Source organism: Octopus bimaculoides, chromosome 17 (assembly GCF_001194135.2).
Source record: "Octopus bimaculoides isolate UCB-OBI-ISO-001 chromosome 17, ASM119413v2, whole genome shotgun sequence".
NCBI lineage: Eukaryota > Metazoa > Mollusca > Cephalopoda > Octopoda > Octopodidae > Octopus > Octopus bimaculoides.
The window spans coordinates 40,981,414-40,994,663 of record NC_068997.1 but is presented as its reverse complement, the minus strand read 5'-3'; the positions used below and the strand labels follow the sequence as shown (position 1 = coordinate 40,994,663).

General features: G+C 35.8%; 1 protein-coding gene and 1 long non-coding RNA gene across 10 annotated transcripts in view; one reads left to right on the top strand and one right to left on the bottom strand.

Moving 5' to 3' along the window:
- Positions 1-11,742, bottom strand: part of LOC106867422 (NGFI-A-binding protein 1) — a 223,322-nt gene extending 211,580 nt beyond the window's left edge. For 2 of the 9 annotated variants that reach the window (XM_014912293.2, XM_014912295.2), the window contains exon 1: positions 11,159-11,739. The gene's annotated coding sequence lies outside the window, so the exon portion shown is untranslated. Of the gene's footprint in view, positions 1-4,666; positions 5,141-5,169; positions 5,884-10,988; positions 11,117-11,158 lie in introns of those variants that run through there. The other 7 variants (XM_014912296.2, XM_014912297.2, XM_014912299.2 and 4 more) reach the window with 7 other exon arrangements.
- Positions 11,743-12,593: 851 nt separating this feature from the next.
- LOC106867425 (uncharacterized) overlaps positions 12,594-13,250 on the top strand; it is a 142,640-nt gene continuing 141,983 nt past the window's right edge. The window contains exon 1 of the long non-coding RNA XR_008265776.1: positions 12,594-12,800. This is a non-coding gene — a long non-coding RNA (uncharacterized LOC106867425). The remainder of the gene's footprint in view (positions 12,801-13,250) is intronic.

Genomic DNA, 13,250 nt, shown 5'->3' with positions numbered 1-13,250 from the left:
ATATATATATATATATATATAAAGATATATACATATATATATATGTATATCAATATATGCATATATATAAATTGTGCATATGTGTTTATATTAAAACATATTTGTATTAGGTCTCATTCTCTCTCTTTCATACTCTGTCTTCCTATATATATATATACACACACACACACACATATATATATATATAACGTGTGTCTACATAGATTGTTGAACCTCTGCCAGGTTCTTTGTCTTACATTGGCTTTATCCCTTTCCATAAACAACAACAAAAATTTATAAGTAAACTAAACAAAAAGGAAAAATCAATCAGTCGATCAATCAATGCCACATATCTGAGGATTAAATTATCAAAACCAAAATTCTTCTACATTGATGAACCCAATAAACATTGTAAATATTTCCAAATAAATGTAAAAGATTTTGTTTTCACTCTATTTAAATACTTTGTGATTACATACCATTTCTTGAGATTTGTGAGCAGTATGAATTCTTATGCATATGTGTGTGTGTGAGTGAGTGTACATGTGTGTGTGTATGTGTGTAAGTGAGGAGTGTACATATAAGCACAGTGAGTGTGTGTTTGAAGAACATGTGGCCATGGAAAATATACCTCAATGAACTCCATCCAACCCACATAAGCATAGTAGAAAGGACTTTAAAATGATGATGATGCTATACATACATGCACATATATTACAGACACACAAGCATACATACATACAAACATATATGTAATTTATATAAACAAAAATCATCATTATACTAGCCTGCAATGAACATACACATACATACGTAAATGTAAATATTTATATATATTTTATATTACATACACACACATACGTTGTGTATTAGTGTGTGTGTATGACTGTCTGAGTGTGTTTGTGTATGCTTTCATGTAAAATGACGGTGATTTCACAAGAACGAATGACACAGGAATAGATTCTGTAAGGAAGCTGTATAAGAGGAGAGAAAAGAAGAGAAAGAAATTTTAATAAAAAAGTGAGGTTATAAGGTATAAAAAAAGGAGATTGGTAAAAAGTGAATTGGGTGACCAGTGTGAACATTTCAATATAGCTGCACTCATTATTATTCATGTAGCTTTCAGTTGTAACACTTGGGGATTGTCTTAGTGTCAGGTAACCAGTGCTTGCACTTCATCAGGAAGTTGCAGTTGTCTTTGTAAAGTAAGTCCAGATCTAGCATGATCGAAGACATTCCAGCCGTGGCCATACTGTTTTTATTAACTTTTTTTCTTTTCTTTATGTCTCAAGTATGTAACTTTTTCATGACAGCATAGGTGGCCCTTCCATGTTTGTTATATTTTCCATTCATAATATTTTAGCCTTTTCAACCATTGTTCACAAGTGATAATTACAGAGCAGCAGTCAGTGAAGTCATGTGTGTGTGTGTGTGTGTGTGTGTTCTAGCAAGGTCTGTGACTTAGTCATATTTCTTATGGTGGCTTGATAGTGACCATCTCAGTTAATGCAAACAAACATATTTATCTATGCATGTTGCAATTTTATATCGTAATTATCCCTCTCTTCCACTGCCTTCACCAATCTTGATTAAACTGAAAGTGTGATTATCGAAATACACATTATCACTTGGTGTAAACAAGAAAGAGATGGCTGTTTGGTTGAAGTGTGTTATAACAATCAATTTGCAAGCAGAAAAGCTAAGAAGTTGTCTTCTGTTGATTAAATCAGCTCTTTAGTTTTTACTATTTGACTATGGCCTTTTGTAAAGAACAAGCATAAAACTTCAGCATATGGTTTATCTACAACTCATCTCTTCAACCTCACAAATGAAAGACACAACGTGGTCAAGATATCAATGTTATATTTAGGGACAAACTAACAGGCATTATCTCACCAACAGACACGCGCACTGCGAATGTTGATCACATAGAGAAAATAGCTTTGTTTCTCATCTATTTGTAGTAACCTGCCTTGTCCTATAACACAAACCTTTATGTTTAGACAAGAACAACATTAAATAAACTTAACATTACATATGTATACATATAGAAATCTATTTATAGATACACACACACACATATATATATACATATTGTATGTGTGTGTGTGTGTGTGTATATATATATATATATATATATATATATATATATATATATATATATATATATATATATATATATATATATATATATATACGTGTATATATTGCATGCATACATATACACATACACAGAGTATCACTATAATCATCATCAATTTTATAATTTTACATTATATCTACAAGCTAGCATCACTCATGTGTCTTTGTGCTTCTCCCCCACCCCGCCACTGCTTGGCAACTGGTATCAGTTTAAGTACCAAACTTCAAATAAGTATTGTGGTAGGTTTCCTCAACTAAACCCAACAAGACAGTGTTCCAGCATGACCACAGTCCAAAGACTGAAACTGGTAAGAGAGTATACACACACACACACAGATATATATATACATATATATTGACTGCACAGGTTTGAATCTTCAAGTCCTATTAGAGCTGTATAGGTGATGTTAAGAAATGGAGAGTTTCTTGTGATATTTATAGCTAGCACAACCTATCCTTCTCCAGGCCTGACCAAAGCTACTTTATTTGAATGAGAGAAAGAGAGCGATGGAGGGAGTAGAAAAGACCCCAGGACATGAAAAGGCAAAATTGATGTTGCCAGGATCTAAACAGAGAACAGTGAACCAAAACCAATTCCACAAAGAAATCTATGTGAATTACTAACAACTCTGCAAATTTGTGATAAATATACATATATTTAAATTTAAATTCCAGTAGACACCTGGTAGTATGTTGTTTAAAGTTTGTTAATATTTGACTAACTGATGTGAACAACAATTTGGAGGTATTTACCACCGGATTTACTTCAAGATTTCCTTTCTGTGTGAGTTCATTATGGAGATGGATTGAATACTACACTAACTAAAATGTATTGTTATATAAATAAGTGAAAAGGCAAGTAAAAAGACAAAGTACTTTTTCAGGAGACACATCTGCACCTATAATGCATGACAATTGATTGCACAACATCTCACCTGTAAGCTGTGGGTCCACAATGAGTTGAAACGGTTGTAGTGGTTCTCCATAAAGAGTCTCGTGAATTCCATTCATTTATTCAGATATATGTATGTGTTTAAATATGTAGATATATATACACATATATGTACATACAAATACGTTCATATACACTTATATATATGTATGTATGTATACATACAAACAATGAAAGTTGCTCATTGGCACCATTCTGAAGCACAACCTTTCAGATGTCAACAGCTAGCTGATAACATTAAACTGAGAATATCCAGAATCTAATTCTGAACCTGCCAATTTTAATAACAAATAACCCTCTGATAACATTATATATGATTATAATAAGCAGCTTCCCTTGTATGTGTGTTGCCGTGTGCAATGTTTGCTCATAAGAAAGGCTTACATCTGAAGTCTATCTACACATAAATATATGTATATTATTCTAATTGTTTTACTTCCTCCTCTAAAATAGTAGTCTTAAAGAAACCATGCTTTATTGTAGGAATTGAGACAACAGCTACGGCTAAGTTATATGCTGAATTTTAGAAAAGTCTCAAAATTTTATTGTTTCAATCCTAGATTTTATTTGCAAACAGTTTGTGTTGGTCACTTCATCTGTCTGAAAAGGCCGCGCTTTTCAAGATCAGCATTGAGGGAAGTACCTCAATAATTTTATGAACAAATGTAAAATTAATGATCACGTGAAGCAGTTGTTTATCAGCTATATTTGCCCAAGACGCAAAGGGATCGAACCTGCGACCCCATGGTTGCAACGCAAAATTCTTAACCATTCGACCATGTTTCGGAGCGCATACTTTCACATACACCATCCATATTGCTACTTCTTATTTTTATACTTCAACATCATGTAAGAAGCGTCAGAAAACCAGGAACAAAGAAGTTCGTAAAGTTGTAATATAACCCCTAGAAAATTGTTTAAGGGGTCATAGCAAGCGTTTTTAAATAGGACCCTACCCTCCCGCATATAATGCATCAACTAACCTCTAGTATATTACTGATATTTTATTACATTGGACGGAAAGCTAGGAACGAAAGAAACTCTCTCTTCAAGGCACACCCACCAACATGCATACCCCCAACTGTAGTCTTCAGAACAATCACATACGGGTATCGACCCGTACATATGTAGTGGTGTGTATAATTAGCCACTGTATAAAAACAGCAAGAAATAAAAAAAATATATAGAATTTATTTTTTTTTAAATTAGACATATCATGTGCTTATTATTTGGTCTCATAAAATACCAGCATAAACATACACTCACTTCTTCATGGAACACGAATTTATACAATATTGTGAATTGATTTTTTTTTTTTACTGAGCAGATAGTGACTATCGTTTAGTTCACAGAAAACAACATCCTCACAACGTAAAGTACTCTTTTACAAACAATCATACAATAACTACTGGAGTGTTGGCTCGGAGATAGAACACCGGACGACCGAAGCGGACTTTATGATTTCTCTTTTTTGTTCCACATCAAGTTATGTATATAGATATTTCTAGTGTCCTAATAGAGGAATTAACACATTTTATTGTTGACATCAGGCCAGAGTAATTAGCTAAGAGAGAAGTACATTGACGGACTTACAACAATTACTCGGTGACTTCCTGCCGATAGTTCCTCCAATCAAACTTGTTCCAGACATAAACACTGTTCACTCGGACAATACCATATGAATCTCAGACGATTACGACCTTCGATTACTAAGGTTTATTGTTACTATTAATTTTTAGTCCTTATAATCAATGGTATTCTAGCGGTGACTATCTTCATGTTTTTTTTTTCGAAGCAAAGTATCCGATATACCTCTAAAGACAGGGTGTGACTTAAGAGATTTGGCTGTTATTTCTGATAGGTCGATCGACCAATTAGAAGCAAAAGATGAACGAAATTTTGTGTCAATAGGTGAAGGTTATTTGTGTGTATGTGTGTGTGTGAGAGAGAGAGAGAGAGAGAGAGAGAGAATGTTCTGATCGAAGGATTGATTCTGAATATTACAACAGTTGTAAATAAATAGAGGAATACGACATGTTGAGTAGAGAGCCATTCAAAAAAAAGTTATGTTCTAAGATAAATAAATCAAAATTTACGAGTTTGATTGTCCGAGATGCTTTTGCCGTTGTTATTTAACCCCAGGTCAACTGTGATCGAACAGACCAAGGAAAAATACGTAAAAGCCACGGCCTTCGCTTCACAACAGCGTGATACCGGGTTCGGTTCCACTGCGTGGAACTTTGGGTAAGTGTGTTCTAACATAACCTCGGACTGACATCATTGTGCTTGAAATTTGGTAGAAAGAAACCGAGTGAGTCCATCGCGCTAGAACTGGCGAGGGAAACCGGAGAAAAAAAACGGTGTTTAACGAACGAAGTTCCTTGCAACGGGTTATGCACTCACTTTCGCCATGAACCATTGATTGGCACGTTGGAAACTTGTAACTAACGACGCTTATGGCTCAAAATTGCGGTATAAAATAAAAATTAAAGAAATATAGAAATGTGTTATTTAAAGTGTCCTTTCTTGATTTAAGGTGATATGGTGTCATATGAACTACATTTAGTTGTTAGAGCCGGTCGAACGACTACATGAGGTTCTGGTTAATTTTGTTGATGTCGTCCAAGACCACTCGGCTCCAACAGATCTTAATCATCAGCGGCATTTCAGCTGTAGCCATCTCGTCTTTTATTCTTTTTTGGAAGAGGGGTGGGATATGTAAGACCGCATTATCTAATGTGTCCTTTTATAATTTTATTCTGTAAGGGTGTGATCTTAAGTACATTAGGGTTCTACTTCTAGCAGGCCGTGCATTAGAGACTCCCCCCATAGTTCGTTCTCAATCAATGTTTTACTAGATAGCGACAACCATTGAGAATAATAATAATAATAATAATTCATTGTGTTGAATGCCTGCGCATTTAAAAAATAGGGAAAAAGTAACAGCTAAAGACATGCACCCATTCCTTGATTTATTATGTTTTAATATATTGAGAATGAATGAATCTCATCTGTAGCTTGTGTTGCTTGGAAATTGTTTCCGTACGATTAAATGTTGCCATATTGTTGTTATTTCCGATGCAAAATGAAAAAAATACGATCCTTATTGATAAAAAACAAACACCGACAGTCATTTATTCATCTATTTTGTGCGCGTGCATATATATATCTACATCTATACACACATGTCTGTGTATTTATGTATGTACGCATGTGTATATGTACACTCACACAACACAAACGTAAATCACATACGCACCCCTCTGTGTGTGCGAGTGTGTATAAATATATCAGTTAACATAACTAGAGGTAGAGGAAAGTTCGAAACATTTCCCACTTTTGCTACATAATGTGTCTATAATATAACACAAACATACGCAAATTAGACGGCTAATGGTGGATCCATTTTAATGACTGAGAACCCATTTGCTCGAAACCCCTATACGCCTTCATATTCAAATACACACATCACATACACACGCGCACTGACAGAGAGAGAGGGGGGAGAGAGATTTAACTTGCTTGTTTTCATTAAATTTTAGTCAAAAATGGATTTTTATGTACAATGAGTTTGGTGCCCAACTCAGCTGACTAACGGAGGAGTGAAAAGATGTGAAAGACAGACAGATATATAGATAGATATGGAGAGAGACGGACAGTGTTGATAGAATAAAAGTAAAATGCAAGATTGGTCAGCAGTCAACATAGACGGAAGAATGGTTGAATGCAGGGTATCAAGAACGGGTAGATTTTGATAGATAAGTGGATTGAAGAAACGAAATAATAGGTAGAATAAAAGGATAAATATAGGGATAAAAGAAGAAACGGAAGGGAGATTGCATGAATAGAAAGACAGAGCAGAGACGCGTGAATGTTTAGAGACGTGTCTCACCCTGCAGACGAGTGGAAGGAAAACACACGAGGGACTTGGTACATGGAACAGAAACAGAGAGTGACTGGAAGAATAAGGAGGGTCAGAATGAAGAGTAGAGTGAAGTGGATAGAGAGAGAGAGAGAGAGAGAGTTGAGAGAAAGAGGAAGAGGGGAGAAATGATAACTAGAAAGAAGAGTTAGTAAACAACTTCACTAGTGAGTAGACAAAGGCTGGTGAGGGTGAAAGAGAGACAGAGAGAGAGAGAGGAAGAGAGAGTGGAGAGATATGGTCGGTGAATGAAAGAATGAGAAGGAGAGAGAGCGCGGGTCAAAGTAGATGATGTGAGGAGAAACAAGTTGAAACAGACACAGACGGAAAGAGAAATGAAAGGGTGACAATGAGCTCTTAAAGAAATGAGAGGATAAGAGAGATAAATCAACTAGGGGGGGGGAATAGAGAGAAGGGATAGATGGTAATGTGGATGAGCTGTGAGAGGTGTGAATCGAGAATGGTTAATGAGGTGGAGAAAGGCGGAGTGAAGGTGAATGAGAGAGAGAGAGTGAGAAAGAGAAGAGTAAGAGTAGAGAGAGAGAGGGGGAGCGATACACTGTAATAAAGTGGAGAGAGGAAGAGATAAAGAACAGAGAACAGAGATAGATAAGGAAAGGTGAAGCAGAGAGGGAGAGAAAGGTTAATAGAGAAAAAGAGAAAAGGGAGACGGGGATAGAAGAGCAACGAGAATAATGGAGACGCCAGAGAAAGAAGTGAAGACTGAAGAAAGTTAGGAAGAGGAAGGGAGATGTTAAAAGAGAGAAGAGAGAGAGATGGAAATAAGTGAAGATGAACGAATTATAAGGACAGAAATAGAGGGTAAAAAGTGATCGGAGATGTGACTGTGTGTTCGTTCCATTGTTGGAAGTGGCATGGATAGTTCCTATACCGACATTGATCGGGACTTGCAGAGAGAAAGAGAGAGAGAGAGAAGAAAGAGAAAGAGGGGAGGGGGTTACATAGCAGATCGTTGTCGTTTTCTTCATCTAAATAAACAGATCAGCCACACACACGCATAAATACATTGTATACAAGCATGTCTATACGTATGACTACACCTTCAAGAGCACATAAATATACAACTACATAAACAATGATATACAAGGGGAAATATATGGAGAGTGCAAAGATATACGAAGCTAATTATATGAACACAATCATATACATTGTCACATAAACATACAAATATGCACACACAGACCTCCTTAGACCAGCAGCCGCGACAACACCAACAGGCAAATTTTAGTTTCAAATGTCTGTACACATGGTGACTGTCGGTGTGTTAATAGAGAAAGTGTGTAGACATCTAGCCATTGTCTGTATTAAGACAATTCAATAAACATGATGATGGATGATATATATATGGTCGCTAAGTAAGAAGTCTAGTTGTTTTTACGGGCGGTATAGAAAATATTTAAGAGATTAAAACCAAACAAACAAAACCTTTCATTTATTCAAAGCATATACTAATGTAATGAATGAGTAATTGCCAAGCTAATCGAATAATAATTATAATTAAACAAATGATTGATATTCAGAAAAAATTTCTGAAGGTACTGAAAGAGATACTATCTGTGGTTACAAAACTCAATCACTAGAAATATAAATCGTATCTTTTTTTTTTTTAATACTAAAACCTTAAGGAGTAGTTTCTCAAGTCGTATGTTTGATAAGCAGAGCTTAAGGTAGTAATAAATATCAGAAAGGAAATCTATATTTTTCATGCATTTATAGAAAACAAAGAAATGTGTGATAGCGAAGGGAGCTCAGTTTAACAGGTATCATGGTTCGGTGGCCAGTAGGAAAAAAAAAAAAAAATCTCATCAATGCTAATTTCAGTCATCAGACTTTACGAACACAAAACTATATGGAAGTTAACTTGGAGGGACATAAGTATTTATTTCAGTCGTATTAGTGAACGAGTCATGACATGGAAATAAATACAGGCCTGTTTAAGTCGGTAATTAGGCGTCAGTGTGACTATAAAGGTATGTCAGTCATTAGCACCATAGAAAAAGGGTGTGTTAAGCGGGCGGCCATAGCGCTGCTTATGGTCGCTAGTAGCTACCACCAGCTCTTCTTCAACAAGGGAGCCTCCTCTACGTAGTTGCTCGACCGGCTAGAAATAACAGCCAAAACTCCCTCAGATCACACTCTCCTTTCATAAGAAAAAAAAAATGAAGAACACACTGGGTTATGTAGTTATATATATGTATATATACACAAACGGGTTGGTCATAGCTGAAATACCTCTGATCATATGTCAGCTCAGGGCTTACTTGGGGCTTAAATAACAACATCCCATAAGAACGAATTTTTCCGACATCACTTTGTGCCTTAGCTTTACACATACACAAATGCATGCATACACAGATATATGTGCGTGTGTACGTGATGCAGTTGTGCAAACGCATATATGTGTAAGTATGTAGTCTGCATACGTGTGTGTGTATGCATAGAAAGAAGAAAAAAATACTGAAATCTGAATGAACACATGGAATGAATAAACAAGTTCAATCGATTATCCTTGGTTATCTGACTTTATCTCTCTTATTAACACAAAATGTAGCTTTCACAACTTCTATTAAGACTGGATCAGGATTTCCTTTTCATAACCCCAGGGCCACACCAATATGGAAAAAAAAAAGTAACTAGTTGAAGTGATCGTTGAACTGGACAGCTAAAAGTGATTACCGCAAAAGCTCGCAATAATTTTTCAGTCATCTGAACAAATTTAAAGAAATATTATTAACCAGGGATTATTATTTCCATATCTTAATTGGCCACCGATTTTGTTTTTGTTTAGGAAACTTTTCTATCTATGCAGATCTTTTTTTTTTTACATTTATCAAGCACGTGATGTTACTGCTTCCATCCATTGCTATATCTCCAACTCTAGTGAAATAAGTCATCATTGACGACCAACAAAATAAATAAATATTTCTCTACTCCTGTCTGCGTGTATGGTTTCTTTCATTCGTAATCGATATAGAAGCTAGAATAGTAAGGACAAGCCATATTCTCCGAACGACAAACCATATCAATGTGATGAAATACGATCTAATTAACGAAAATTAATTTAAAAAAATAATAACTGAATCTATTTAAAAAATGCATTCTAATAGAAATATATAAATATATAGCTATTTATTTATATCAGAAAAGAAAACAGAAGACTGCGATTTTCCTCACTGAAAGCAGATTAACAAGATGGAAAGAAAGGGTCAGTGGTGGTCAGTGGCAACAACTCATGATGACTGGTCACTACTAAAAGATAGCCTGGTCATTGCTTTCAAGAAAATCTAGCTTCTACCGACATTCAGGCGTTTGTTTTATTTTATGTGGTTTATTTTGCGTAGTTCTTTTTCATCTAAAAGGAGGTCCTCATACAGTAAAGAATATTTCGGATGATGAAAAAAGCTAAAAGGTTTTTAACCAGATAACAAGGCCTTTTTATATGTATATATATATATATATAAATGTAAGAACAGATCCCAGTACAATATCAATAAAATCCAACCAATATCTCTAATCACTTTGAAGTTATTTTCTAATTGAAGAGACACATTGTATGAAAGAAAAGACTTCGATGCATGCTAAATCACGATATAGTTACACACACGCATTTGGAAAACATAGCGGATATATTATTTTTTAAAGAATCGGCCAGTGTCAACACAATACACAATACATATATCAACGAAGATATATTTCATTAGAATCTTTAAATGTCTGCAGATTTAAAAATTTGCCTAATTCGTTTCTTTAAGGAAGACAATAGCAGAAGTGAAAAAGCGAAACAAGCAACAGTGTATTGAGTGGAACTATGCAGCCGACGTCTCTAGGCGAGAAGGCGAAGAGGCGAATTGATTTGAAGTAAAAATTAGAAGAACCAGAAAAATTAACCCTAAAGAGGATGCCTTTTAGTACGAATTGCTGTTTGAATAAGGTTTATAATGAATGTAGGAAGTAAAGAAGCGGTTTGCTCACTTTTACGCTGTTTTCTTTCTCCATACAAAATAAAATGACAGGACCAGGTGAGTATGCAAAGAGATACACGGTCGTATTTTTCTCTCCCGTCCTTTTTATTATTATTAAAGCGAAGCATGAAAGAGCAAAGTATTTTTCTAAAATAGAAAAAGGATGTGTGAATAACTCACCAGAAATTCTGGTACTCAGGTACCCTCCGTGCGAGCTCAGTCGGTCGTTTTGTAAGGTGGGAGAGAAAAAGTAGCTTTGGTGGCAAATCCCGTCCCTAGCAGTAGTCGGTGCGCGCTGGGTGCGGGCGGTGGAGGTGGGAACAGGGGGTGCCGTGCGCGTCGGGGTAGGATCTCCATATAAGGTATGCTGATTATGTACGTCACGCCAGCCTGATGCCCCTGCCCTGATTGGGCAGCCGACCCCCACGTGAATATTATTTGTCGTGGGTAGGCACAGTGTGGCAATGACGTAGTTCCCCCTCGAGGGCGTGGGGATTTCGTTCGTGTCACAACTTCATAAATAACAAAAGCCACTAAGCTTCTACTCTATCGTTATCTCTCCCTCTCTTACTCTCCCATACTTTCACTCTCTCTCCGAATTTTCTTATATCTATAACTGTTATGTATGTGTCTGTGTGTACGTGTGTGCGTGTGTGTATGTGTGTGTGCGTGTGTATATGTGCGCGTGTGTGTATGTACGTTTAGTTTCGTTTCTCTTTTTGTAGTGTTTGTAGTCGATTAGATTTTAGTTTTCGTTATTAGATGATAGTTACATACTCAACTGATTAGCTGTGTTACTATCTCTCTTTCTCTCTCCCCACCTCTTTATCTCTTCTTTCTTTCTTTCTTTCGCTCTCTCTATCCCTCTCTCTCTCTCTCTCACTTTCTCTTTCTCTTTCTCCGTGTCTGTTACACCTCTTTCACTTTCTCGCCCCTTTTTACTCTTACTCTCTGCCTTTCTCTCCCTCTTTCACACTGTCTCTGTGTCTCAGCTAATCTAATTATGCTAGCTGGAGAGTCGAGCTCTAACTTGGCTTGTCGTGTCTTGCTGTTTATAGTTACTACTGCAACCAGCTGCAACGACTGTCTAATTCACTCCATGTCAGTATATTACAGAAGGGAAACACCGAAAAGTCGAAGGTAAAAAAAGAAAAAGAGAAAGAAAAATCACAGGAATAAACACTAATGAAGAAGAAAAAATATCAATAAACACCTAGAAACAAACCACTATGTTATGTCATAATAGCAAGACATTTGATCGGAGTTGGTAATATCTTTGTAGTTAAACATACTTTAACATTACAGCCGATCACTACGTGGCATTCAGCTATCTCCTCTTATATATAACTTCATGTGTGCGTTCATACATCGCAATCAACTTAAGCATCATCGTTATCATCTGCTCTGGAAATATATCTCGAGATTAAACTTTATTTCTCGTTGTTCTGCCATAGTCGGGCACCAAACTGACACACCCTTGCTTACCAACGAGGGCTTAAGACTCGGTCTACATAGCGTTCGACATGCTAGAAAAAAAAAAAAAAAGAAACGAAAAGAAATAGCAGCTAATTATTACCCTCAAAATTATACACTACCGTTTTCAATAAAGAAGGATACACTAGACTATGTAGTTCTTGCTATACAAAAAAGGGGTTGTATAGTCACGGCTGGAACGCCTTTGATCAAAAAGTGTTCTCGATCAGGGGTTAAGCATCATCATCACCATCATCAACAACAACAACAATGGTTCTGGCTACTCGTGAATTACGGCTGATCCTCGGAGTTATAACTTCCCACTTATTCAGTTTTCACAGACATTCAAGTAAACAATTTTATTTTCATTAAAATTACCGCAATAAATATTTGTTACGTAGAAGTTCGGAGTGAGACGAGAGCGAAATGTGTCTATCTATCTATCTATCTATCTATCTATCTATCTATCTATCTATCTATCTATCTGTTTGTCTATCTATCTATCTATCTATCTATTTATCTATCTATCTATCTATTCGTCAGTCTGTCATCTGCTTGGCTTGACTATGTATCGATTGATCGATCTATCTATATACGTACTCATACATAATATATATGTATGTATATATGATATGTGTGTATATATATATATATATATGTATATGCATACATACATACACACACGCACGCACTTAACCACTCATGGATATATGTATATATATTCATATATAAACACGATCAAACTTGGAGATGTTTACTCGACTACACTGATACATTAGTGATAGTAATATCATATAAT